General features: G+C 47.9%; 1 pseudogene; it reads left to right on the top strand.

Annotated features, from left to right (window-relative positions):
• Positions 1 to 689: 689 nt before the first annotated feature.
• LOC140896777 (mast cell protease 3-like) lies at positions 690 to 13,772 on the top strand (annotated as a pseudogene).
• The last annotated feature ends 12,295 nt before the right edge of the window (positions 13,773 to 26,067 follow it).

Here is a 26,067-nt window from a genome sequence, read left to right on the forward strand (position 1 = left end):
GCTGTGCCTGGCCCCAGAATGGGCAACCCCCAGCTGGGCAGGGCTCCGGTGGCTCAGCTGTGGGGGGTGTCACCCAGTTGGGCCAGATCTTTTATCTTGCACCAGGCATTTCCGGGAACAGAGATGGCCGAAGACCATTTGGTGGGTGGAAACATCACACTGAGGTGTCCCCCACACCCCCATCTCTGCTCCAGCCCAGGTGCCTGGAGGAAGAGGCCAACAAAGCCGGTTCAGCGGATGTCTCATCGTAGCCACATGCCCCAACAGGCATGTGAACAGACCAGGGGGTGGGGTGTATCAATGCAAGCTGCTTCAGGGCTCAGCTCTGCCTCAGATGTGCAACCGCTCCAGGCTGGGCCAGTGCTAGGGTGTGTCACATCCTCAGCTTAGGAAGCCTCCAGACCTCAGAGGAACCTTCCTCCAGCTCCTTCACTGGTAAGCAAGGAGGGAGGGGGGTTGCGTTGCTTTGCAGGAGAGCGGGCAAGCAAGTCTGTGAGCCTGTGACTGGTGAAGGCCCCAGCCAGACACAGGAGCCCTCCCCGTGCAGAGAGACGTTGAGATGAGGCTGAGTTAACCCCAGCAAAGGTCTCAGACTGGACCCTTCCTCTTAGCAGCTGAGCCACTTCCCCGCACACAGCAGGGCACTGCCTAGGTGAGCGCAGCCCTGCGATGCCCATGGCCCCACCAGAATGGACTCAGGGGCTGAGGGGCCCCAGATGGCAGCTCCCCTTTACCACCCTCCCAACCAGCTGATGTGGTGAGAGGAGGGTCCAAGTGCTGAGACAGCAGGTCCCCCACCCACACCCCATAGCATATGACCTGAGGTTTCCTTCCTTGCATCCCCGGTGCCCAGCCAGGCCTGTAACTCGCCACCCAGGCAGATGCCCCCTCCCCAGCTGGGCCATGACAATGCCTCTCATACACCTGCTCCCCAGGGCTCAGGCTGGTGATTGGGGGGGAGGGGCATAGTGGCCCCATTGTGCACAGCCCCCTGGGAGTTCAGGACCCCAGATATGCATGGCCCCTGACAACAGCACCCAATGTGCACAGGCCCAGGGATGCAGAGCCCAAGAAGTACATAACCCCAGGGTGTGCAGGGCCACCCAAAGTGCACAGCCTCCTGGGGTGTAGGGTCCCAGATATGCATAGCCCTGAGGGTAAGAGGACCCACATGTGCACAGCCCCGCAGGGGTTCAGGGCCCCATATCTGCTCAGTCTCCAGGGTTTTCAGGACCCCAGAGCCTCCAGGGGTACAGGGCTTCATATGTGCACATCCCCAGAGGCTCTAGGGCCCCAGATGTGCACTGTCCCAGGGGAGCAGGGGCCCAGATATGCATATCCCAAGAGTTTGCTTTCTGCTAGCTCTGCAGGGTGGCTGGTGAGTGCCTTATCCTATGTGTGAACTCCTTCCCGGCAGGATCCAGATACTGTGGTTTACCCTGAGCCAAGAGTCGCCTGGGGGGGGCCCAGCCCCTCCCTTTCTTTTTCCCCGGCCAGTCCTATAACTGACCCCAGAGGCAGATGCATCGTCAACTTCCCCCAACTCCCTCTGAGGATGCTGCTTCTGCTCCCCATGATCTTTCCCCTGCCCCCCTGGGGCTCAGGCTGGCGAGTACAGGAGAGGCTAGGCAACGCCGGCCTCACAGGGAACGGAGCCTGGCACTATCGGACCTGTCTGCAAACCTGGGCTCCTCCCCAGAGTCAGACGCTTCCACCAGGGCCAGTGGTCTGTCCCCAGCACCCAGCTGGAGTGCCATTGGGCCCAGGGCTAACAGCGTTTGCAGAACTGGCGAGCCTCAGGGCCCGGGGCAGTTGTCAGTGTGTGTGTGCCCAGGACAAAGCTGAGGTGCCCCAGAGCCATGGGGTCTGGGGGCATTGGTGTGTGCCCAGGATCCAGCTGGGGAGCTGTGGAGTCTGGGGGCAGGTGGGCAGGGAGCTAAAGGGGGAGGGGGAGAGGCGGGGCTTGATGCTACCATAATAAATTGCCTAAGAGGGAGGTGACAAAGAGAAACTCAGTAAGGGCTGATGTGAACGGCCAACTCCTAGACAGGAAATGCAGAGCGGTGCAGCCTGTGTGGTTAGAGCAGGGGGCTGGGAGCCAGGACTCCTGGGTTCAGTGTCCGGATCTGGAAGGGGAGTGGGTTCTAGTGGTTAGAGTGGGTGGCTGTGCGGGAGTCGAGCATCAGGACTCCTGGGTTCATTTTCTAATTCTACCCCACTCTGCACCCGTGATCTGGAGTGAGTCACTTTCCCACTGTGCCTGGATTTCCCAGTGTGTGAAATGGGGATGAGGATCCATCCTGTGTCTGGCACGATGGGGGCCTGATCCTAGGTGGTGTCCGCACAGCACTCGGCACAACAGGGGCCCTGGTCTCGTCAGGGTCTGTGTCGCGCCGAGGACAATGAGGCCCTGATCTCGATCAGGGGAGGGGTTCACCAGCTGGCTGGATTGGGGGCCTGAACTAACTCCTTCTCTTGGCGTCTCTGCCAGGGGAGATCATCGGGGACGGGAAGCCCGGCCTCACGCCAGACCCTACATGGCCTTTGTGAAAATAGAGAGAGAAGCAAAGGGAGGAAACGTGTGGAGGGTTCCTCATCGGGGAGGACGTGGTGGTGACGGCGGCTCATTGCAACTGAAACTTTGGGTAAGGAATGCAAGAGCCCCTGCCCCTGAGCCAGCCAGCCCCCTTCCCAGGGACCAGGTCAAAGCCGGCACCCCTGGAGTGCTGACTTCTGAACATTGAGCCTGAGTACAAGGCAGCATCTACACACACCCACTTTAGCGAGGTTACTGACTGAAGACCGTATCTACAGTATTGGCCTGTCTCCACTACTTGTCTCCCCTGGTTTCCTCCATGCTGCTGGGGGCCCAACTCATTGCAACAGATGAACCAGGGAGGCAGAAGATTGGGTATGTCGCCAGATCCCCCATCCAGAATACAATGACCTCATGCTGCTGCAGGTACAGCCCCATTTGCATCATCCTGCCCCCAGTGACCTCATCTTGCTGCAGGGACCACCCTCATTCCATTACCCCACTGTGACGGCTTCCCCCTGGGGTGCCGCTTCGAACTGGGGTACCACTGAACCAGCCTGACCCACCAGTCTGGGCCCCCTTTATACTGTACTGCTGTGATAGGCTCCCAAGCCCCCTCCAGCATACATACAGGAAGGGACACACCCAGCTGCAGCCCTGCATGGGACGGCTCAGCTAAGGAATTACCCAGTACTCAAGTGCACACCCTCCTCTAGACGCTAAACCCAAGACTGTACCGTCTTGCGCTGCCCAGCATAAGCTCATGAAATTCGCCCCCTCCCTCAATGTGGAGACAGATTGCACAGCTTTATAATTTATAAATTGTAATTTCCACACACACACACTGGTTTTAGACAAAACAAGTTTATTAACTACAAAATATAGATTTGAAGTGATTATAAGGGATAGCAAACAGATCAAAGCAGATTACCTAGCAAATAAGACAAATATGCAATCTAAGCTTAATATACTAAAGAAACTGGTTACAAGTAGCAAATTCCCATCCTAAATGTTGTTTTAGGCAGATTGATGAGATTCTTGAAGGCCAGTTGCACTTGCCTACAGCTTAAACCTTCAGATATTTCATTCACAGGCTAGCCAACTTCTTGCCTGGACTCAATCCTGCTCCCCCCTGCTCCCCTCCCCTCCCCCACATTCAGTCTTTGTTTCTTAGATGTTTACAGCAGTCATCTTGAGGGGGGGGATTCAGTGAAGAACGAACCATGTCTATTTCACCTGCCTTAAATAGGTTTTACATATGGTGGGAATCCTTTGTCTTCCAGTGTGATTCCCACCCCTGGTCAGTGGAAAAATACTAATATTATCATGGAATCCATGACCAGGTGGCTTGATCACATGACCTTGCAGGCATAACATAAAGGCTGTTTGCAGCATCCCCAGGAAGGCTTGCCTAGGAAGAGATTAGCATCTTCTAAGATATAGTATTCTTCCTAATTCCCCTTGCCTGCCAGCAATCTAGACTGACTGCATTCTGTCTAGTGGGTGTTCCCCAGGTGTAAACACATTTGTAATAGGTGCATAGATAATAATCCTAACTTCAGATCCAAAACTGATACATGCATACTCATCCTTCCTGCTAACACCTCTCACTATCCAAATATGATAATCATGTTTCGTAAATCATAATCTTTCCAATGTTATCTCACATGCCTTATCTTGCACAAAAGATATCATAATTATGCCATACTCGTATCATAATATTACTATGAAGAATATGTGGCGTAATGCCATCCCCGCCCCAGTGAATTCACACTGCTTCAGGTATGGCCCTCATCTCATCATCCCACCCCCTTGACCTCACACTGTGGCAGATACTGTCGCCATCCCATCACTCTGACTCCAGCGACCTCAAACTCCTTCAGGTACCACTTTCATTCCATCCGCCCACCCCAAGTTACCACACACTGTGGCAGGTACCACCCCATCCCATCACCCCACCCACAGTGACCTCACACTGTGGCAGGTACCACACCCATCCCCTCACCCCACCCTCAGTGACCTCACACATACTGCAGGTATCACTCCATCCCATCACCAAGCCCCCAGTGGGCATATGACATCACAGATTTGCACAGTTTTCATGGGGATGCCCCACCTGGTGCCATCTAGCCCCATCCCTCCATGACTGATCAATCCCCCAAAAGGAGTTTGCTTTCCCTTCTCTCTCTCTCCCATCACCGTGCAGGGACAAGGCCGAGCTGACCCAGACTGTGGGCACCATCCTTCTGTCCCAGAAGAAGGTGAAGAAGGGGGATGTATGCAGTGTGGCTGGCTGGGGCCAGATCAGTATCAAGACAAAAACCCAGCCCTCCCCAACCCTGCAGGAGGTGGAACTGATGATCACGGCCAGGCGCATGTATCTGTCTCAGCCCTACCTCCATTATATCCCATCCAGGATGCTGTGCGTGGGGGATCCCCAGGAGAGGAAGGCACCATTCCTGGTAAGCGTGAGACAGGGGCACGCAGTGCCCCAGACAATGTGTTGCTAGAACAGGAGACCGACAGGGCTGGGCAGAATGGGGAGAGTCAGGATCCATGGTGAGCCAGGCAGATCCTGGGAACCAGGAATAAGAATTGGCCAGATCCTAGGAATAAGGATTAGAGGCTAGGAATCGGGGACAAGAACCAGGCAGTTCTTTCAAATGAGGAATGGATCCTAATAATTTGGGACAGGAACTGGCTAGATCACAGAAATCAAGGACAGAAATTGGCTGGATATTCAACAATCTCTAGAAATCAGAGAGAAGAATTAGCCACATCCTGGAAATCAGGGATGGAATTTAACAGTCAGGGAGAGATCCTAGAAATCATGGTTGGGAATCAGACGGATCCTAGGAGTCAGAGAGGGGTATTGCAGAATCAAAAACCCAGGGTGGATCAGTAGAAACCCAGGAGAAATCAGCATGAGATCCTAGAAATCAAGGGCACGAGTCAGCCAAATGCTGGAAATCAGGATTTGGAATCAGGGATGGGAACTGAGCAGGTTAAAGAAATTGGGGAAGGATACTAGAAATCAGACACCGGAACTGGGCAGATCCTAGGAATCAGGAATGGGGATCATCTGGGTCCCTGGATCATGGGGTGGGAGTCCTGGGCACATCCTGGGAGTGACTTGATTGTGAGTCCTCAGAAAGCGAGGTACAGAGCCGGATTTAGGACCGTGAATACAGAATGCAGCCTGCCCTTTGCTTGGACATCAGTAACCCCGCGCCTCCTTTTTGAGTCTCAGGGTGATTCCGGAGGGCCCCTGGTCTGTGATGGGAAGGCCACAGACATCGTCTCCCATGGCAGTAGTGACTGGACAACTTCTAGTGTGTTTACCAGTGTGGAAGAAAAACGCAATCTTCACTCTTAGGTTGTTTGCAACAAGTCAGAGACAATTTATTCTCAAGCAATTGCAAGGGGGAGAGAGCGCACGGACAGGGATTCCCCCTTTCTAGGCAGGTCTCCGCCTGATAAACAATTAGGGCAAGCATTTATACCTTTTGTTACATACAATAATGATCAACTGCTGCGTCTTGTTTATACATGTTCCTTCCTGAGATCTTACTTTTTCTCAGCAGTTCCTGCGACGGTCTAAGTTCCATTCTTATCTAACACAAGGTCAAAACAGCACCTCTTACAGGTTTCCCACTCGCTTCCCACTCGCCCAGGCCCTGCCTTAAAGTCTCGTGTTATTAGAGTTAGAGCTAGCCTGACTCTTGCTCTATTCCTAAGAAAACTAAGATGTCTGCCTCCAAATCTCCTTTATCCCTTTTTTACTTCCACGCGCCCCTCGTTTGTGCTTCTAGCACGACTCTCAGTCTCAAACCTCCCTTTTTATCAAAACTTGTATTTCTGGTTCTAGATCAAATGACTCAGCCCCAGGGGCTTCGGTTGGATGCAATGACAACGCCTGGTTAGTATGAACATGGAAGGTGTGATTATTATTACGTCCTTTACAACAATAACATAATCCTAAGATAAACAACAGCAATAAAAGCATTAACATTTCCATTGTAATAATATGATGGGGTTCTTTTACAGCCTTAGTTACATAGCACAATGCCTCATAATTAGTACATAACGTAGAAACTTTATAGGCTGTATGAAAGGCATATTTTTCAATCTGATATATATTTTGAAGCATATGAATTTGACCTTGTAATTCAGAGATTTCCCAGGCCTCTGGTAGGAATGAAAGCAAATTTTGGAACCGGTCAGGTACTAAGGCAGTCCAATTAAAGGGAATCTGAAACCTAAGGGCTGATTGTAGGGTTCTATCCACAGGCCAATCCATGATATGATTGCCTGCAGCCGTGGTGAGATTAAAATGTATGTCTTGCAAAGTGGTGGCCTTACCATACACACAACTGTTATTAGCTTGGAAGAGCAGGTGTCCTGTCAGGGTAGTTCCTTGTCCCATATCTTCCCAGCAGACGTTGTCATGAACAATGACAACTTCCCCTGGCTTCAGCTTTTGTACACACTGAAGCTGTGGGGGTTCTAAAGGCCAGAGTGCCCATTGACTCCCTACCCAAATATTGAGTATTATTTCAGGAGCACGGACTATAAATCGGTTGGTCATACCAGGTAGTTTAATTTCCCAAATGTCTCAGTGAATTATTCAATCCCACATGCATCCTTCCCACGGACCCGGCAGGATTTGGTATGTGGGGGCCCCACATCTCTTCAATTGATCCGTATACGTGGAAGGAGCACTGCGAATGTCTGCACTTCCACCCAGAAAATCTCCAAGTACGTCTCCATGGCCACAGATTAGATGATACTCCTGAAGTATCTCTAAGGGCAGTGGGCCAAGCCTGATGCTCCAGATCGCTCCAAATGGCCGTGAGCTGGTCATTCAGGAAATCCTGAATTTCTGAACAAGCCAGATCCCACTGCAATACCTTTCCAGCCTCAGTGATATTTAGCACCATCGTTGTCAGAAGTTTCTGCGTCATTGAACTACTTCCATAACAGGCTCTACAAATACATGTGCTGGGTCAAGAAAACTGTGTGCAATCTGAATCCTTAGAGGGGAGCATCCATCTCTAGTGTGACTGGAGAGATAGCTGGCTATTGCAGATGGATGGATGGATGGACAGATGGATGGATGTGTAGCCAATGATTTTAGTTGATTGCTCATTTATTCTGTGATGTTATGATTAACTAACACGTTATGCCGTACATAATCTTTCTATGCTGAATAGAATTAAACTGTAGGATTATAGAAATATAAGATTGATCAGTAGTTAGAAGTGATAATTTGGTATTAGGTATCTAAATAAGTGGGGCTGAAATGCAAGGCCTACAGGCTGAGGCCTGTAAGATAGTAGCTTAGTCACACTAGGCCATAGGCTTAAGAAATGCTTGACATAAGTAACTGACGAAAGAATGACCTTATGCCACAAGATTAAAGGAAAGGATGTACCCAGGGGTGATATTGCGAAAAATTAACATTAAAAGTATTTTTTTACTTGCAAGATTCCTGGTAGTGATATTTTTCTAACACACGCCCTAACCACAGGCTGCAGTACGTGCCTAAATGCTAATGAGGAAGTCAGAATCACATTATAAGAAGAGGGAGCTCAGATTAGGAAAATTGAGTTCCCTGTGGGAAACCCCAGCATGAGCCATCCCTCTACTGATGACCGTTTGGCCGGCCAGCCATCAGACCTTAAGAATATCATTAAGAATCGGAGTGTAACTATATATGTAATGTGTGCCTAGGTCTCTATAGAATTTCTACATGCTTGGGTAATCATAACTTTAACTGTAACTTTATCAAACTTGTAAAACAGACTAGACCTTGCCCTTGTGAAATGTGTGTGGTCACTACCATTGGTCTTTATGTGATCCTAGAGACTCTAAATCTGAAGCAAGTAGCAGAGGTGACTTTCACTCTGTGAGCTTGAAACTGTAGCCACTAGAGCCAAACTAACGGTGATGTTACACTACAGTACAAAATTCACTTGAAATAAAATAAAAAGGCTACAGATGGATGACTATTTCCAAAGGGTAGATGGAGAGCTGGATGGATGGATATTGGGGATGGATGGATAAAAATGGTAGTAGATGAGAAGACTGCTGGATATTGCGGAAGGATGGGTGAACAGATGATGGATAGATACTGCGGAAGCATGGATGGATGGCAGACGAGAAGGCAGACAGATGGATATTGCAGAAGGATGGATGATGGATAGATATTGTAAGAGGAGGGATGAATGAATGATGGATAGATGTTGAAGCAGGATGGAGGGAGGGATGGATGTGGGAGATAAGAAGACGAACAGCTGGATATTGCAAAGGAAAGATGGACAGAGAAATGAACAACCAGTCGAGCCTGCTGTGAGATCTCCCTCCAGGCAGAACTTACTCTTATTATTTTCCAGCGCTACAGTCTCTGCCCTAGCCGTACAGATTCCATTCTATGTTTCTTCCCTACTATCTTTTTAAAATTAATATGGACTTTCTTTGCTGGCAACCCAGTGCATCCATATCTCATCAAACTCTGTGCGGATTCGCAGGGAGGGGATAAGGTGGTTTCTAGTTTGTAGCTTTCTGTTATATTATAACGTGATTCCTACAGAGGACAGATCACCTACTTACCAGATCAGCAGTCGGGGTCACCAGTGTTGTCAGTTGTTGGCTGCATGTGTGTTTTCTGTGTGTGCTTTGCTGGCTCTGGCCAGATAGCCCGTACAGCAGACTTCAATCCAAGTCCCCAAGAAGGCCACAGACTCGGTTCAGTGGCGAAGACGCTCGGCCAGATTTATTGCTGACAATGGGCTCAGCTCACTGAGGGGGGGACACCCCTTCTGTGATCCCGCCTTTTATACACTGATAAAAACAAATTGCCCCTCTGACGTGGTCAGTTACCACCCTTTACCTTGTACATGTTGGTTCACTCAAAACATCTCTATCCGTCACCCTGTCATCCTGACCGCATCTTTAGATGGGGTCGGTGTGTCTTTGTGTCACCTTCAGGGAGTGTGTTTCACTTGTATTAGGATGTTCTGGCACTGTCCTTCTGGAATGTGTTTACATGAATGCTTAGTGCCTAGGAGTTCTTGTGTTGCTGCAACATCAGCCCTTCTAGCAGGCCTCATATCTCAGGATCTGTCTTTTAACTGCACCCTCCATATCCACCCACCCTTTCTATCTAGCTCTCCCTCCCTCCCCCACACGCGCACCACCCACCCACTCCCTGAATGGGTTAATCATTGCTCAGCTCTTCTGGCACCTTCACCTTCACTGGCTTTTCTTGTTAATTTCACTCCCAGTCCTCCAGCTGCTGGAGCCTAGTGATGTTCAGTCTCCATGGGTATATAATTCCTTTCAGGGCCTTTAGAACTGGTCGCCGCTATCGCAGACAGCCCGGCTGGGATGTTCAAAGCCTCCTGCAGGAGTGAGTTATCAAAATCCCATTGATATTCAGTAGGATCCTAACACCCTGACATCCCTTTACAACTGCAGCCCATCCTGTCAAGTGCTGGGCTCAGTCCCATGGAAGCTCAGCACCCAGCACCTCCCAACTGGGGAATATGGGGAGATTTTCATAAGAGTCAAACATGCAATGGCCTCCCAAAAAACATATGGCCAGGAGCACGTACATACTGAAGTCCACTCAGCCCCCAACCCAGTGCAATGGGAACAGTTCCCCATGGGATCCAGCCTCTTGCTACACAGCTACACTTCATGTGAGGATGGGTGGGAAATGGATATGGGGCCTTTCCCCTCTAGGGGGCATCAGCTCCAATAAAGCCCCAGGACGAGGAATGGCTGGCTCCAGGGTGGTGGGAAATGGGTCAGGGGGGCTTTCCCCTCTAAGGGGCGCCAACACCCATCCAAGGCTGGCTGGCTCAGAGGGTTTGAGAATCAGATTCACTGTTTCTGCCCCTGTCCCCAGTCTGGGTGTCTGTGGGAAGCACTGCTGTCACAGAAAGGGGGGGGGGGTCTAGTCTCCCTGACCCAAGTCCCTTACCCCATCTCACACCCACGCTGCGGGGGTGGCGGAAGCATTGAGAAGGATCAAGGGGCCAGATTCCCACCAAAAGCTGAGCTGAATCTTGGTCAAACCATGGCTCCCACCACAGTAACACCAAGCCAGGGTGAGAGCTCAGACTCTGTTAGCTGCTGAGCAACCTCCCGCAGCTGTGCTGCAGATGTGCATGGTGTCCAGCAGTGCATGGCTGCCAGGGGCACAAGGTGGGTCCCAGATAGGTGTGGTCCCAGCTTAGCCTGGGACCAGAACAGGCAGCCTCCAGCTGGACAGGGCTCCAGGGGCTCGGCAGTTGGGGGGGGGTGTTGCAGTTCAAATACAAGACAGCACAAAGCTTTAAGCAAGCAAACAGGCTGGTCTGCCAACGGACTGCTCCTGTCAGCTTCCCACCCTCTCCTTTATTCTTTCTCTCCCCCCGCGCATTACATTCTCCAACAGATAAAAGGAATACACTGGCTTTGTTTAACATTCTTATTTACCAATTTCTAGCTACCGCATTCCTTGCTCTCGGGCCTTGAGCCCAGTCCTGGGAGGCTTCCCACGGTTCATGTCATCTGGGCGAGATTCCAAGGTTCATGCCCTTGAGAGGAGCAGTGTGTGCACAGCTCCTACACAACACTCCGGGTGTGCCCTGAATGTTGCCGAGTGCCTGAACCTTGTATGAAGGCTACAGGGGGGTGTGACCCAGCCAACCTTGATCTCCCCGCCCCACCCAGCCCCTGTGGTGGGTGTGACGCAATCCCCAAGGTGCAGCCTGGGACTCTGGGACCGCTGTGCCCCCTTAACTCTCTCCAGCCTGGGCTGTCTCTCACAGTGCTTTGCTAGTGACCAGCAGCAATCCCCTCCAGGCACTGTGATCACTCAGCACAACCGCATGTGGAGCCCCACCCCCAGCTAGACGGCATGAGCGCTCCCAGAGCCATTCATGAATCACACAGAGAAAGGCACCAGAGCCAGATCCCCCCAGCTCCCAGCACTGTACCCCAGGAACATACTGTCTTGCACAGCTCAAGACGAGCAATGCAGATTTATGAATTGGTTCACCACTTCATCATGGGAAAGTGGATAACAAACATGAGCAGATTTGCCCCACACTTCACATACTCAGCCAGGTTTATTGCCGACAAAGCATGGTATTAGTGCCGTATACAGGCAACAGGTACACGAATACATGTACTCCCGTGACAATGGACTCAGCTCAGTGAGGGTCGCTCCTCCCTCAGCCAGACAAGGACACTCCCTCTGTGACCCCCCACTTTTATACACTGACACAAACAAGGTATGTATTGCCCCTCTGACGTGGCTTTACCATGTACCTGTTGGTTCGATCAAAACACCTCTATCCAGCATGCTGTCATCTTGACCTTATCTTTAGCAGGGGTCAGTGTCTCCCTAGCTCGCAGGCAGTGTGTTTAACTTTTACGAGGGGTGTTCTGGCACGATCTTTCTGAAATGTGTTTACATGAATACTTAGTGCCTAGGAGTGCTTGTGATTTTGCCACCCCAGCCCTGTCCTTGGCAAGTTCATGTATCGGATAGTGAACCTGCAAGCAGGCATCTGCTTAGTTACAGGGCTTCACTTTTGCTTGTTGCCTGAATCTTGCAAATTTTACTTTATCTCAGCAGGGCCTGACTTTAGTTCAGGCCTTAGATTTTACACCAGGCCCCTTATAGCAGGCCTCATGTCTCAGGATCTCTTTCTCCTACATCCTCCATGTCCATCCACACCGTTCGATCTCTCCATCCTGCCATCCATCGCTCCCTCTCTCCCTGTGCATATGCAAGTCTCCATCCCTCCCTCCCTCCCCACCACCCCCTGCAACAACTGACAGTGTTACCCATTGCTGTAGTATGTCACCTCTGCCATGTTTGCTTGTTACTTTCACTCCCTGTCCTCTAGCTGCCAGCATCAGTGGAGTGTTGTGACATTCAGCCTTCTTCAGTGTTTAATTCCTTCCAGGGCCTTTAGAACTGACCACTGCTATTACAGGATGCAGCCGCCAAGAGGAGTTTGATTTTGCTTCTCTCTCTCTCCCATCACAGCTGAGGGACAAGGCCGAGCTGACCCAGACTGTGGGCACCATCTCCCTGTCCCAGAAGAAGGTGAAGAAGGGGGAAGTGTGCAGCGTAGCTGGCTGGGGCCAGACTAGTGTCAAAACAAACGACAAGCCCTCCCTGGCCCTGCAGGAGGTAGCACTGATGGTCGTGGGCAAAAAATGTGTCTTTCTCGGCCCTATCTGCACTATGAACCGTCCAGGATGCTGTGCATGGGGGACCCCCAGGAGAGGAAGTCGCCATTCCTGGTAAGTTTGGGACAGGGGCACGCGGCACCTGGGGCAAGGTGCTGCTAGAACAGGAGACTGACAGGGCTGGGCAGAATGGGGAGAGTCAGGCTCCATGGTGAGCCAGGCAGATCCTGGCAATCAGGAACAGGAACTGGCCAGATCCTAGGAATCAGGAATGGAATCTGGAAATCAGGGACAGGAACCAGTCAGATCTTTCAAACGAGGAATGGATCTGAATAATTTGGGACAGGAACTGGCTAGATCATAGAAATCAGGGACAGAAATCGGCTGGATGCTTGAAATGTTCTAGAAATCAAGGACAAAAGTCAGCCACATCCCTTAAATCAGGGAAGGATCTTAATAGTGAGGGACAGATCCTAGAAATCAGGTTTGGGAATCAGCTGGATCCTAGGAGAGAGATTATGTGAATTAGTGAATGAAGAACCCAGGGGTGGATCTGAGAAATCAACAGGAGTTTCTAGTAACTGAGGGCAGGAGTCAACCAGATGCTAGAAATCAGGATTCAGAATCAGGGATGGGAACCGAGCAGCTTAAAGAAATTGGGAATGGATGCTAGAAATCAGAAACTGGAACTTGGAAAGTCCGAGAAATCAGGGACAGGGGTCTGCTGCATCCCTGGACCGTGGAGTGGGAGCCCTGGGCACGTCCTGGGAGTGACTTGACCGTGAGTCCCAAGGAAGTGGGGTACAGAGCTGGATTTCAGGACAGTGAATACAGAATGCAGCCTGCCTTTGCTTGGACATCAGTAACCCTGCACCTGATGTTTGCTTCTCAGGGTGACTCTGGGGGTCCCCTGGGCTGTGATGGGAAGGCCCATGGCATAATATCCCATGGCAGTGGTGACTGGTTAACTCCTAGTGTCTTTACCAGGCTCTCCAAATACATGTGCTGGATCAAGAAAACTCTGCAAAAGATGAAGCCTTAGAGAGGAGCATCCATCTCCTCCAGCCTGACTGGAGATATAGATGGGTATTGCAGAGGCATGGCTGGCTGGCTATTGCATATGGGTGGATGGATGGATGTGTAGCCAATGATTTTAGTTTATTACTCATTTATTGTGTGGTGTTATTATTAATTAACGTTATGTCATATATAATCTCTGTATGATGAATAGAGTGAAGGTGTAGGTTTATAGAAGTATAAGATTGATCAGTAGATAGGGGGTATAATTAGGTATTAGGTGTCTAAGTAAAGAGGGCTCAAAAGCAAGGTCTATAGCCTGTAAAATTTTAGCTTAGCCATACTAGGCCATAACCTTAAGAAATGCTTGGCATGAGTAAGCGACCAAAGAATGACCCTATCCCACAAGATTATGGGGAAAGATGTACCCATGGGTGAGAATATCCTTAAGGATGTGAGTATATCTATATTTGAAGCTTCTGCATAGGTTTTATAGGATCTCTGTATGCTTGGGTAATGATAATTTTAACTGCAACTTTAATCAAACGTTTAAAATAGACTGAATCTTGTCCTTGTCAATGTGTGGTCATGACCCTTGGTCCTTAGGTGTTCATAGAGACTCTAAATCTGATGCAAGTAGCAGAGGTGACTTTCACTCTGTGAGCTTGAAACTGTAGCCACTAGAGCCAAACCCACAGTGTTGTAATACCCCACTACAAAATTCACTTTAAATCAAATGAAAGGCAACAGATGGATGGCTATTTCCGAACGGTGGATGGAGAGCTGGATGGATGGATATTGTGAATGGATGGATAGAAAAGGTAGATGAGAAGACTTACAGATATTGCAGAAGGATGGACGGAGAGATGATGGATAGATACTACGGAACAATGAACGGATGGACATGGCAGATAAGAAGATAGCAGGATGGATAGATGGATGGATAATGCAGAAGAATGGATAGACAGATGGATGTATATTGCAAGAGGATAGACAGACTGATATTGAAGAATGATGGATGATCATGAATAGATACTGGAGAACAATGAATGGATGGACATACTAGATGAGAAGACAGTTAGATGGATATTGAAGAAGGATGTATGGAGGGACTGATATTGCAGAAGGATGGATGGATTTGTGACAGGTTGGCTCACAGAAACCCCCTTGGGAACTGCCAACTGATGTGCTGAGACTACTTCTAAGTCTGTTTCCCCTGGCAGCTTGGGACTTCAGTGCCTCACCTGGTTTGAGCCAGACACGCTTGCCTGCTGCAAACTCAGACCCAGGTCTGAACCATCCCCCAAAAGCTGCAGGCTTAACTGAAAACGGCTTAAGAAGTGTTCTTATCTCTAACACTCAGATGCTCAACTCCCAATGAGGTCTAAACCCCAAATAAATTCGTTTTACCCTGTATAAACTTATACAGGGTAAACTCATAAATTGTTCGCCCTCTATAACACTGATAGAGAGGTATGCACAGCTGTTTGCCCCCCAGGTATTAATACATACTCTGGGTGAATTAATAAGTAAAAAGCAATTTTATTAAATACAAAAAGTAGGATTGAAGTGGTTCCAAGTAGTAACAGACAGAAAAAAGTGAATTACCCAGCAAAATAAAACAAAACCCGCAAGTCTAAGCCTAGTACAGTGAGAAAACTGAATACAGATAAAACCTCACCCTCAGATGTTTCAATAAGCTTCTATCGCAGACTGGACACCTTCCTAGTCTGGGCCCAATCCTTTCCCCAGCACAGCCCTTGTTCCAGCTCAGGTGGTAGCTAGGGGATTTCTCATGATTGCAGCCCATTTCGTTCTGTTCCACCCCCTTATATGGGTTTGGCACAAGGCGGAAATCTTTTGCCTCTCTGGGTCCCTCCCACCGCCCGGAAATGGAAAAGCAGCATGTTTAAGATGGATTTCAGTACCAGGTGACATGGTCACATGTCCTGTGAGACCCCCCAGCCTTCCTTCCTCCCAGCCAGACTCACAAGAAGGCCTGCCTGCAAACAGAGCCATCCACAGTCAATTGTCCTGGTTGATGGGATCCAGCAAGATTCCAAACCACCATTAATGGCCCACACTTTGCATAACTACAATAGGCCATCAGAATTATATTTCATATTTCTAGTTTCAGATACAAGAATGATACATACATACAAATAGGATGACCACACTCAGCAGATTATAAGCTTTGTAATGATACCTTACAGGAGACCTTCTGCATGAAGCATGTTCCAGTTACATTATATTCACACTCATTAGCATATTTTCCTAAAATTATATAGAGTGCAACATCACAGGATTGATGATGGATAGATGTTGATACAGGATGGATGGAGGGATTGATGGATGGATGTGGAAGTTTAGAAGAGAGACAGCTGGATATAGCAGAGGAAAGACGGACAGAAAGCTACTGACGTGCGAGAGAAATGAACAAATGACGAGTCGAGTCTGCCATGACATTTCCTCCAATCAGAATTTACTCTTATTTTCCAAGGCTACTATCTCTGCCCTAGCTATACAGATTCAATTCTATGTTTCTTCCCCACTATCTTTCTTAAATTCATATGGATGTCCTTTGCTGGCAACCCATTGCATCCATATCTCATCAAACTCCATGGGGATTTTCAGGGAGGCGATAAAGCTTTCTACCATATTAGATCATGATTCCTGCAGGGGACAATTCACCTACTTACCAGATCAGCAGTCGGGGTCACCAGTGTTGTCTGTTGTTGGCTGCATGTGTGTTCTCTTTGTCTGCTGCACTCGTTCTGGCCAGGTATCCAATACAGCAGACTTCAATCGAACTACCCAAGAAGACCCCAGACCCGGTTCAGTGGTGAAGGCACTCGGCCAGGTTTATTGCCCACAAAGCACAGTATTAGTGCCCTATACATGCTACCGGTACATGAACGCATGTATGCCCGTGACAATGGGCTCAGCTCAGTGGGGGTAGTGCCTAGGGGGTAGGGCATACTGAGATTTCTCCATTGGAACAAACTGCAAAGAATGGGGCAGACGATCCCCAAAACTGGTGGTTATTCTAATACTTAGATTCATCCAGCCTGCAACAAAACAGCTTAGAATCATAGAAGGTTAGGGTTGGAAGGAACCTCAGGAGGTCATCTAGTCCAACCCCCTGCTTGAAGCAGGACCAATCCCCAATTTTTGCCCCAGATCCCTAAATGGCCCCCTCAAGGATTGAACTCACAACCCTGGGTTTAGCAGGCCAATGCTCAAACCACTGAGCTAAGGTTACCCAGAAGCCAAACACAGCTCCCTTAAAGCACCCCATCCCTGGGCTCCCAGCCAACCAGCCACGTCAGATATGATGAAGATTATTAAAAATCTTGTTAATCGTAGATATTAAGGTCAGAAGGGACCATTATGATCATCTAGACTGAACCTCCTGCACAATGCAGGCTACACAATCTCACCCACCCACTCCTGTGATAAACCTCTCACCTATGTCTGAGCTATCGAAGTCCTCAAACCATGGTTTAAAGACTTGAAGGTGCAGAGAATCCTCCAGCAAGTGACCCGTGCCCCATACTGCAGAGGAAGGCGAAAAAAACCCAGGGCCTCTTCCAATCTGCCCTGGAGGAAAATTCCTTCCTGACCCCAAATATGGCGATCAGCTGAACCCTGAGCATGTGCGCAAGACTCACCAGCCAGATACCCAGGAAAGAATTCTCTGTAGAAACTCAGATCCCACCCCATCCAACATCCCATCACAGGCCATTGGGCCTATTTACCATGAAGAGTTAAAGATCAATTAATTGCCAAAATCATGTTATCCCATCATACCATCTCCTCCATAAACTTATCGAGTTTAATCTTGAAGCCAGATAGGTCTTTTGCCCCCACTGCTTCCCTTGGAAGGCTGTTCCAGAACTTCACTCCTCTGATGGTTAGAAACCTTCATCTAGTTTCAAGTCTAAACTTCCCGATGGCCAGTTTATATCCATTTGTTCTTGTGTCCACATTGGTAAAGTCATAGAATGTCAGGGTTGGAAGGGACCTCAGGAGATCATCTAGTCCAACCCCCTGCTCAAAGCAGCCCAATTTTTGCCCCAGATCCCTAAATGGCCCCCTCAAGGATTGAACTCACAACCCTGGGTTTAGCAGGCCAATGCTCAAACCACTGAGCTATCCCTCCCCCTGAACTTAAATACTGAGTTTAAATAATTCCTCTCCCTCCTGTTAAGGAAAAGTTAGCATATATGACTCCATTTTGGTTTGGGGCCCACCATTGTCTAAGAGCAAGCACATCATGCACCAGGAGGAGTGTTCCTTAGATACTGTGAAACCTACCCCCCTTTTTCCAGCCTGTCTCGACTCCTGGTTTCTGTTCTTTGTCTGTTCCTAACTCCCTGCCTCCTGGCCTTGATGTGGGCCTCCCATCCTGATAAGCAAAGTTACTGATGCATTGCTTTAGGGCCACGTTGTGTAGCTGAAGTAATGGTTTAGCATGAGGAAAGTACCTAGCAAGGATAGGTGGTAGATAAGGAGAGGGTTTGTCTATTGGCTAAGGTTTCCGATGCACGAGGGCAACATGCTTTGCTAAAAGATATATAATCTTTATATAACCTGCATTCGGGGTCCCCTTCTGATTAGCGGGGGAGCACCATGCTCAAGCGTAATAAATTTAATGTCTTTGGGAACTCTGCAGTTGTGGACTTTGTTTGTGTGCCTCAGCCTAGACTCCAACTGCGCGTGACCTATCAGGTATAATTCGCAACAGTTCTTGGTGACCCAGATGGGACTCTAGGCTCGCCCCGACGAGCGAGACCGCACTCCTCCTCTCGGACAGCGCCAGCCGGCACAGAGTGAGTTCACCTTTGAGAACTCCGAGGAGCTGGAGTGTGAGCCGTCGCTTAGGCGATAAGGTGGCACATTTGGTGTCCTTTTTGGTAGCCCATTATGGGTTCTGGGCAGAGTGTAAGTAAGGGGACCCCTTTGGCTGAAATTCTCGAGAACTGGAGGAATATTTCTGGTACCCATGGGTAAGGTAAAAAGAAAGCTGTAATCTTGTGCAAGGTTGAGTGGCCAGCACTAACAACTCAAACACCTTTCGAATGGCCACCGGATGGGTCCTTTACTGGGGAAAAATTAACAGCACTTAGGAAAAGGCTGGAGGACAAAGCTCCAGCCCAGATGAATTATTGGTATGTATGGGACAACTGGGCTTCGGCGCGTGCGAAAGGACGTCCTCTTTCCTCCTCCTTTTCTTATTCATCTCAGAGGTCTCCAGCCCCACTCTGTGCTATGCCTGCTTCTGCCCCTCCTCCGGCTTATCCTCGGCTTTCTGACTAATGCCCGTCACCTCCTTGCTTGCCACCCCCCGACCCGTACAGGCCCACTATTGACCCGCCGGTTGCTTTGCAAGCTCCCCTCGTCCAGCAAGCTCTTGTCAGTCATGATGCGGCTGGCAATGAACAAATTGTTTTCCCCCGTGTCCACCGTCCCTTTGGCCCAAATGATTTAGTCACTTGGCAACAGCATTAACGTTTTTTTCCCCTTGAGTGCTGTTATTTTATTATTTTATTAATTAATGCTTTAAATTCAGTCACATGGTGTGTTCTCTTCATCTCCGCGCTACGATCCTGTGGTCTTAGCCTGATCAACTGAGGCACAGGCCAATTGGTAATGAAAATCTGTCACAGTATTAATAGAAAAGTGAAGATGGGGAGAACCCTGCAGGATGCACACAATCTATCTCTTTTGCCCTTAATATTTTACATTTGCTTTGTTTGGCACAGTTGGTATTACATGTTAAGAATTGCATAATTAAAGGTGACAAGCCTCACGGGGGAGGACTCGGGTAGCCCTTGTGAGTGAGGATATTTAAAAGAAGAGACCAGGAGGGCTGGGGGCTAGTTAAGAAGGCCACCCTCCTTGTTAAATTGGTAGTGGGACAAAGCTGGTGCTCATGGAAGGGGCAGTTCAGAGAGAAAAACAGGATCGGGCCCAAGCGGGCAGGCAACAGATAGAGAGATTGGAAAACAGGTTGGAAACTTGGAGGGCGTAGTGAAAAAAGAGGAGTAAATAATTACAGGAATGGGGAAATGTAAATCCCGGAATAATACTTGGAATGATAAAATCTGAGTTGATTGGGTGTCGTTTTGGGAAATAAGCAAGTGATTTAAGAAAGGAAAGTGAGAAGTTAACTCTGTAGTTGCTGAAGGGAATTAAGCAGTTGAACTTTGTGAAATACTAGAAAGAAAAAGAATTCTTGGTTTCTTTGCAGCCATTTTGAAGAAAAATGGGCCCTTTTCCAAAGGAATGCAATTATACAGTGCTACTTAATTAATATCTTATTAGGCTCCAAGGGGCTACAATAGGTGGTGTCTTCCTTTTCAGGTCACTGTGTGTTTGACAGCAAAAGTTAAAAGTAAAAGGCAATCAAAAGTCTGGTAACGTTTATTGTGCCCTTTTTAAAGTAAAAATCTTTAAGCTGTGGATAGCTTTGGATCCAAAAGCAAGCCGGAAAGCATCTGTTTTAATGTAAATTACCTAACTGATAAAGTAGAAGCCACTGAAACCTGGGCTGCCTATGAAACAAATACAGAAAAAATTGTGTAATTCCTCTGTTTTGCCTGCAAATTAACAAGGGTATTTGTATAAAAAGAAAATATTTTAAGCAATGACTGACTGCCCAGAAGGGGTAGATCTATGTTCTTTTTGTCTTTCAAAAAATCAGAGAAAACTGATGCCAGCTGAAAAGCAATTCAACATATCATGAATTTACTGGCACAATAGAAATTCTGTTCTGTGTTCTATGTCCTGTCTTGTAGCGTTTGTCTTGTGGCCAAAATTGCTGTGTTTAATTTTTCATAAGACAGTTTAGTTTAAAACTAAATAGAAAAGTTAAATCAAAATGCAGATACTTGTTTTATTCAACTCAGAATACAAAGTGTTTGGATAATATCAGGAAAATGTGATAAACTAAAGTTGAATACATTTGCTTAAGTAAGAAGAAGAAATTTCATTGGCCAGATCTTTTAATTAAAAAAAATTGTTGTTAAAATTCGCACACCAACAGTCTTGGGAAGCAAGGACATGAAAGGTTAACCCACTCCCCATATTACACATGGGATCCTTCTGGCTACCTCAGATTTCTCACCAGAGGGCTGGGGAGGGAGGAAAGCTATTGGACACCAGAGGTTGTACCAAGTGGACTCCTCAAAAGGGGGTGTGCTTGTCCCAGCTTGTTGCTCCAAAGCTCTGTAATAAAGTCATTTTCCTAGAAGGGTGTATGTGGCATACATTGAACAATAAGACTAAAGTGCTGTATAATGGGCAATGTATATGTGTTCGTTTTTAAACAAAAATGTGTGAGTAAAAAGTAAAAGGTTCCTTTGTAAGTTAACAGAAGCCAAAAAGGGGGGGAAAAAATAGAGGACGAGTTAACTCAATGCTGTAGCTGGCAGGCTTGGTCCAAAGACAAGACACTTGCCCGCCCAAGGACACTGCTCCCAGCTAAGACTTGGCTAACAGCCAAGAAAGAGAGGGGGCTTGAATGTGCCCAAGCAGCCGTAAAAGCTGCAAAACACTGTCAGGCGCTAATAAAATATGTTAAGTCTGTTTACACACTGGTAAAAAAAGCACTACCCAAAGATCCTGAACAACCCTGCCACTCGGTAAAACCCAGTCTACATAAAGGTCCATCAGCGAAAGACTGCTCTGGCCCCACGCTGGAAAAGCCCTTATTAAGTCCTGCTAACTACCAACACTGCTGTGAAGTGCCAAGGACTGACAGCCTGGACCCATGCTTCTTACTGCAAAAAGACCCCTCCGCCTCGAGATGACTTCATTTCGACTACTGATCAGCCTGTCCCCCCTTCTAGGTTTTTTTTTCCTCCTTTTGGTCAGCAGGGGAAAGGACAAGGTGAAGTGCTAGTAACCTCTCCCTTGTCCACTGACAGAGCTAACCTGCATTCAGTATTTGCTAAAGAAACCAAAGCACTACAGGGTGACGTGCTAGTAACCTCTCCCCTTTATAATGCAAAACCATGCCTGTTCCAAGAGAGAAGAAGGAACGCCTGCTCTGCTGAAACCACCAAGATCCAAGGATTCCTGACTGCAAAAGACACTGAGACTTGGCCTTAGTGGCGAAGACGGAGCATTGTACATTGGCAGGGAGGGAGCTGCGAGATGTATTCTTAAAAATGTGGAGTAAAGTAGTGGGGTGAGTTTATTCCAAGGGCTGGAATCTGTGCTTGTGGGCAAGTACCATCAGAATGCACTGTCCTCCCTAATTGTCTTCCGGATGATAAATACCAAAAACACCTTACAGCCAAGAACATTACTCCCACCATCTGCCACCACTCCTTTGCAGGTAAAGGTTCCTGGATCCATCATAGCTACGTTAAGTTGGCGCTGGGACCCCCACCTGACCCTGACAAGCCATCGGACGAGCCACTTCACAAATGAACGCCACGACCAACCCAGGGACTGAGCTTTCCAGCTATTGAGACCTTTACAACCCACCAAGACTTCTTCTGTTCCTGTTTATTGGACTTACTTTCGCGGTGTTGTTTTTTGTATGGCATAGAGGAAGATGCCGACATTGGTATGGCTTGCCTGGGGGGTCCTCTCCCTATTCCCAAGTCCAGGACAAGAATAAGAGGGCAATAGCTTTTTGAATTTAACCCGGGCCATAAAACAGGGTGTAAATCGAACGCAGTGTTGGATTTGTATTCATACCCCCACAGATTTGGGTCAGGGGGTCCCGTTGGTAGGGGTACCTATCCCTCTTAATCGAACACTCCAAGCTAAGCTATGGGCAAACACTACATTTAACTGGAATGTTACAATCCAAAGATGGTCGATTGATATGGTGGCCCAAGGTAATTATGCTTTATGTGTGTCACGACGTAAGGGCAGGGAAAATACAGTTTTTGTGGGGAATTTTGTGGGGTGCAAGAACACCATCCAGATGAGCTCTGGTGTGGCAGGCCCCTCCACCTACTCTGGGGCCCCGTGGCCGGTCCCCGAGGGGTCTGGCTGGTATTGGTTATGCAATCACACAGCCTATAAGGTTCTCCCAGCAGGATGGTGTGGTCCATGTACCTTCGGGGCTATAGTACCCGCCGTGACAGTACACCAGACCCTGACCCGGGGAGAGATCCGCAATCTAGTATGGAGGGACAGACGAAGTATTCCTTTAAACCCTCTTTCTCAACGGCCCACAGGCTTTCACTCCTTTGTGCGATGGTTTCTGCCATGGTTAGGAGTAAGCGAGCTAGAAAAAGCCATCGTTAACATTCCAGCTGCTTTGGAATTAATGGCAAATGCCACTGCAGACACCTTAGCTGCCCTTCAAATTGAAGTCACCCAGCTATCCCAAACTACACTGCAAAACCACCTAGCCCTGGACTATCTCCTTGCAAACCAGGGCGGGGTTTGTGCTCTGGTTAACTCAAGCTGGTGTGTATTTGTAAATCAGCACCACAGGGTGGAAACTGACATCCACATCCTCATGCAGCAGGCAGCCCTATTCCACCACGCCAGCCTCGACAATACCAGCGCTGGGTTCCAGGAGGCCTGTAACTGGCTCACCTCATGGCTACCGGATGTGGGGGCTTGGGGACGGCGTATTTTGTATTTCATCCTTTTGGCTGTTATTGCTTTTGTGTTATTGTTTGTATGCCTACAATGTTATAGTCTATGCTGTCGGCAACTGCTAACCCTGCATCGCGTTACTCAGCCCCGATATAGCTGACTGACGTAGGAAAGAAAAGGGGGGACTGTTAAGGAAAAGTTAGCATATGTGACTCCATTTTGGTTTGGGGCCCACCATTGTCTAAGAGCAAGCACATCATGCACCAGGAGGAGTGTTCCTTAGATACTGCATTCCTGTGAAACCACCCCACCCTTGTCTCCAGCCTGCCTCGACTCCCGGTTTCTGTTCTTTGTCTGTTCCTAACTCCTTTCTTCCTGGCCTTGATGTGAGCCTTCCATCCTGATAAGAAAGGCTATTGATGCATTGCTTTAGGGCCATGCTGTGTAGTTGAAGTAATAGTTTAGCACGGGGAATGTACCTAGCAAGGATAGGTGGTAGATAAGGGAAGTGTTTATCTATTGGCTAAGGTTTCCAATGCACGAGGGCAACATGCTTTGCTAAAAGGTATATAACCTTTGGATAGCCTGCATTCGGGGTCCCCTTCTGACTAGCAGGGGGGCACCACGCTCTAGCGTAATAAATTTAATATCTTTGGGAACTCTGCAGTTGTGGACTTTGTTCATGTACCTCAGCCTAGACTCGAACTGCACGTAACCTGTCAGGTATAATTCCTCTCCCTCCCTGGTATTTATCCCGCTGATATATTTATAGAGAGCAATCATATCTCCCCTCAGCCTTCTTTTGGTTAGGCTAAACAAGCCAAGCTCCTTGAGTCTCCTTTCATAAGACAGGTTTTCCATTCCTCGGATCATCCTAGTAGCCCTTCTCTGTACCTGTTCCAGTTTGAATTCATCCTTCTTGAACATGGGAGACCAGAACTGCACACAGTATTCCAGGTGAGGTCTCACCAGTGCCTTATATAACGGTACTAACACCTCCTTATCTCCACCGGAAATACCTCGCCTGATGCATCCCAAGACCGCATTTCACAGCCATATCACATTGGCGGCTCATAGTCATCCTGTGATCAACCAATACTCCAAGATCCTTCTCCTCCTCTGTTACTTCTAATTGATGCATACCCAGCTTACAACTAAAATTCTTGTTATTAATCCCTAAATGCATGACCTTACACTTCTCATTATTAAATTTCATCCTATTACTATTACTCCAGTTTACAAGGTCATCCAGATCCTCCTGTAGGATATCCCTGTCCTTCTCTAAATTGGCAATACCTCCCAGCTTTCTGTCATCCGCAAACTTTATTAGCACACTCCCACTTTTTGTGCCAAGATCAGTAATAAAAAGATTAAATAAGATTGGTCGCAAAACCGATCCCTGAGGAACTCCACTGGTAACCTCCCTCCAGCCTGACAGTTCACCTTTCAGTAGGACCTGCTGTAGTCTCCCCTTTAACCAATTCCTTATCCACCTTTCAATTTTCCTGTTGATCCCCATCTTTTCCAATTTAACTAATAATTCCCCATGTGGCACGGTATCAAACGCCTTACTGAAATCGAAGTAAATTAGATCCACTGCGTTTCCTTTGTCTAAAAAATCTGTTACTTTCTCAAAGAAGGAGATCAGGCTGGTTTGGCACGATCTACCTTTTGTAAAACCTTGTTGCATTTTGTCCCAGTTACCATTGACCTTAATGTCCTTAACTACTTTCTCCTTCAAAAGTTTTTCCAAGACCTTGCATACTACAGATGTCAAACTAACAGGCCTATAGTTACCCGGATCACTTTTTTTTCCTTTCTTAAAAATAGGAACTATGTTAGCAATTCTCCAGTCATACGGTACAACCCCTGAGTTTACAGATTCATTAAAAATCCTTGCTAATGGGCTTGCAATTTCATGTGCCAGTTCCTTTTATATTCTTGGATGAAGATTATCTGGGCCCCCCGATTTAGTCCCATTAAGCTGTTCGAGTTTCACTTCTACCTCAGATATGGTAATATCTACCTCCATATCCTCATTCCCATTTGTCATGCTACCATTATCCCTCAAGATCCTCAATAGCCTCATTAAAGATTGATATAAAGGTCTACCAATCCCAAAGGATTGGACACATCATCCCACCACATCAATGAATATTTCAGATCTTACCCATATACACGCTTACATCCAGTTCGTATTAACTACACTTACACTACCATATTAACTACACTAACAATTATTAAAAAAGAAAAGAGAGAGTGCATTGGTTAAAAGATCGTTACTCATATAGATATGAATAGAGTCCTTAGGTCAATATCATAGTAGAGATGTTTCAGAGTAACAGCCGTGTTAGTCTGTATTCGCAAAAAGAAAAGGAGTACTTGTGGCACCTTAGAGACTAACCAATTTATTAGAGCATAAGCTTTCGTGAGCTAAGGCTCACTTCATCAGATGCATATCGTGGAAACTGCTGCAGACTTTATATATACACAGAGAATATGAACCAATACCTCCTCCCACCCCACTGTCCTGCTGGTAATAGCTTATCTAAAGTGATCATCAGGTGGGCCATTTCCAGCACAAATCCAGGTTTTCTCACCCTCCACCCCCCCACACAAATTCACTCTCCTGCTGGTGATAGCCCATCCAAAGTGACAACTCTTTACACAATGTGCATGACAATCAAGTTGGGCTATTTCCTGCACAAATCCAGGTTTTCTCACATCCCCCCCACCCCCATACACACACA

Source organism: Lepidochelys kempii, chromosome 13 (assembly GCF_965140285.1).
Source record: "Lepidochelys kempii isolate rLepKem1 chromosome 13, rLepKem1.hap1, whole genome shotgun sequence".
Classification (NCBI taxonomy): Eukaryota; Metazoa; Chordata; order Testudines; family Cheloniidae; genus Lepidochelys; species Lepidochelys kempii.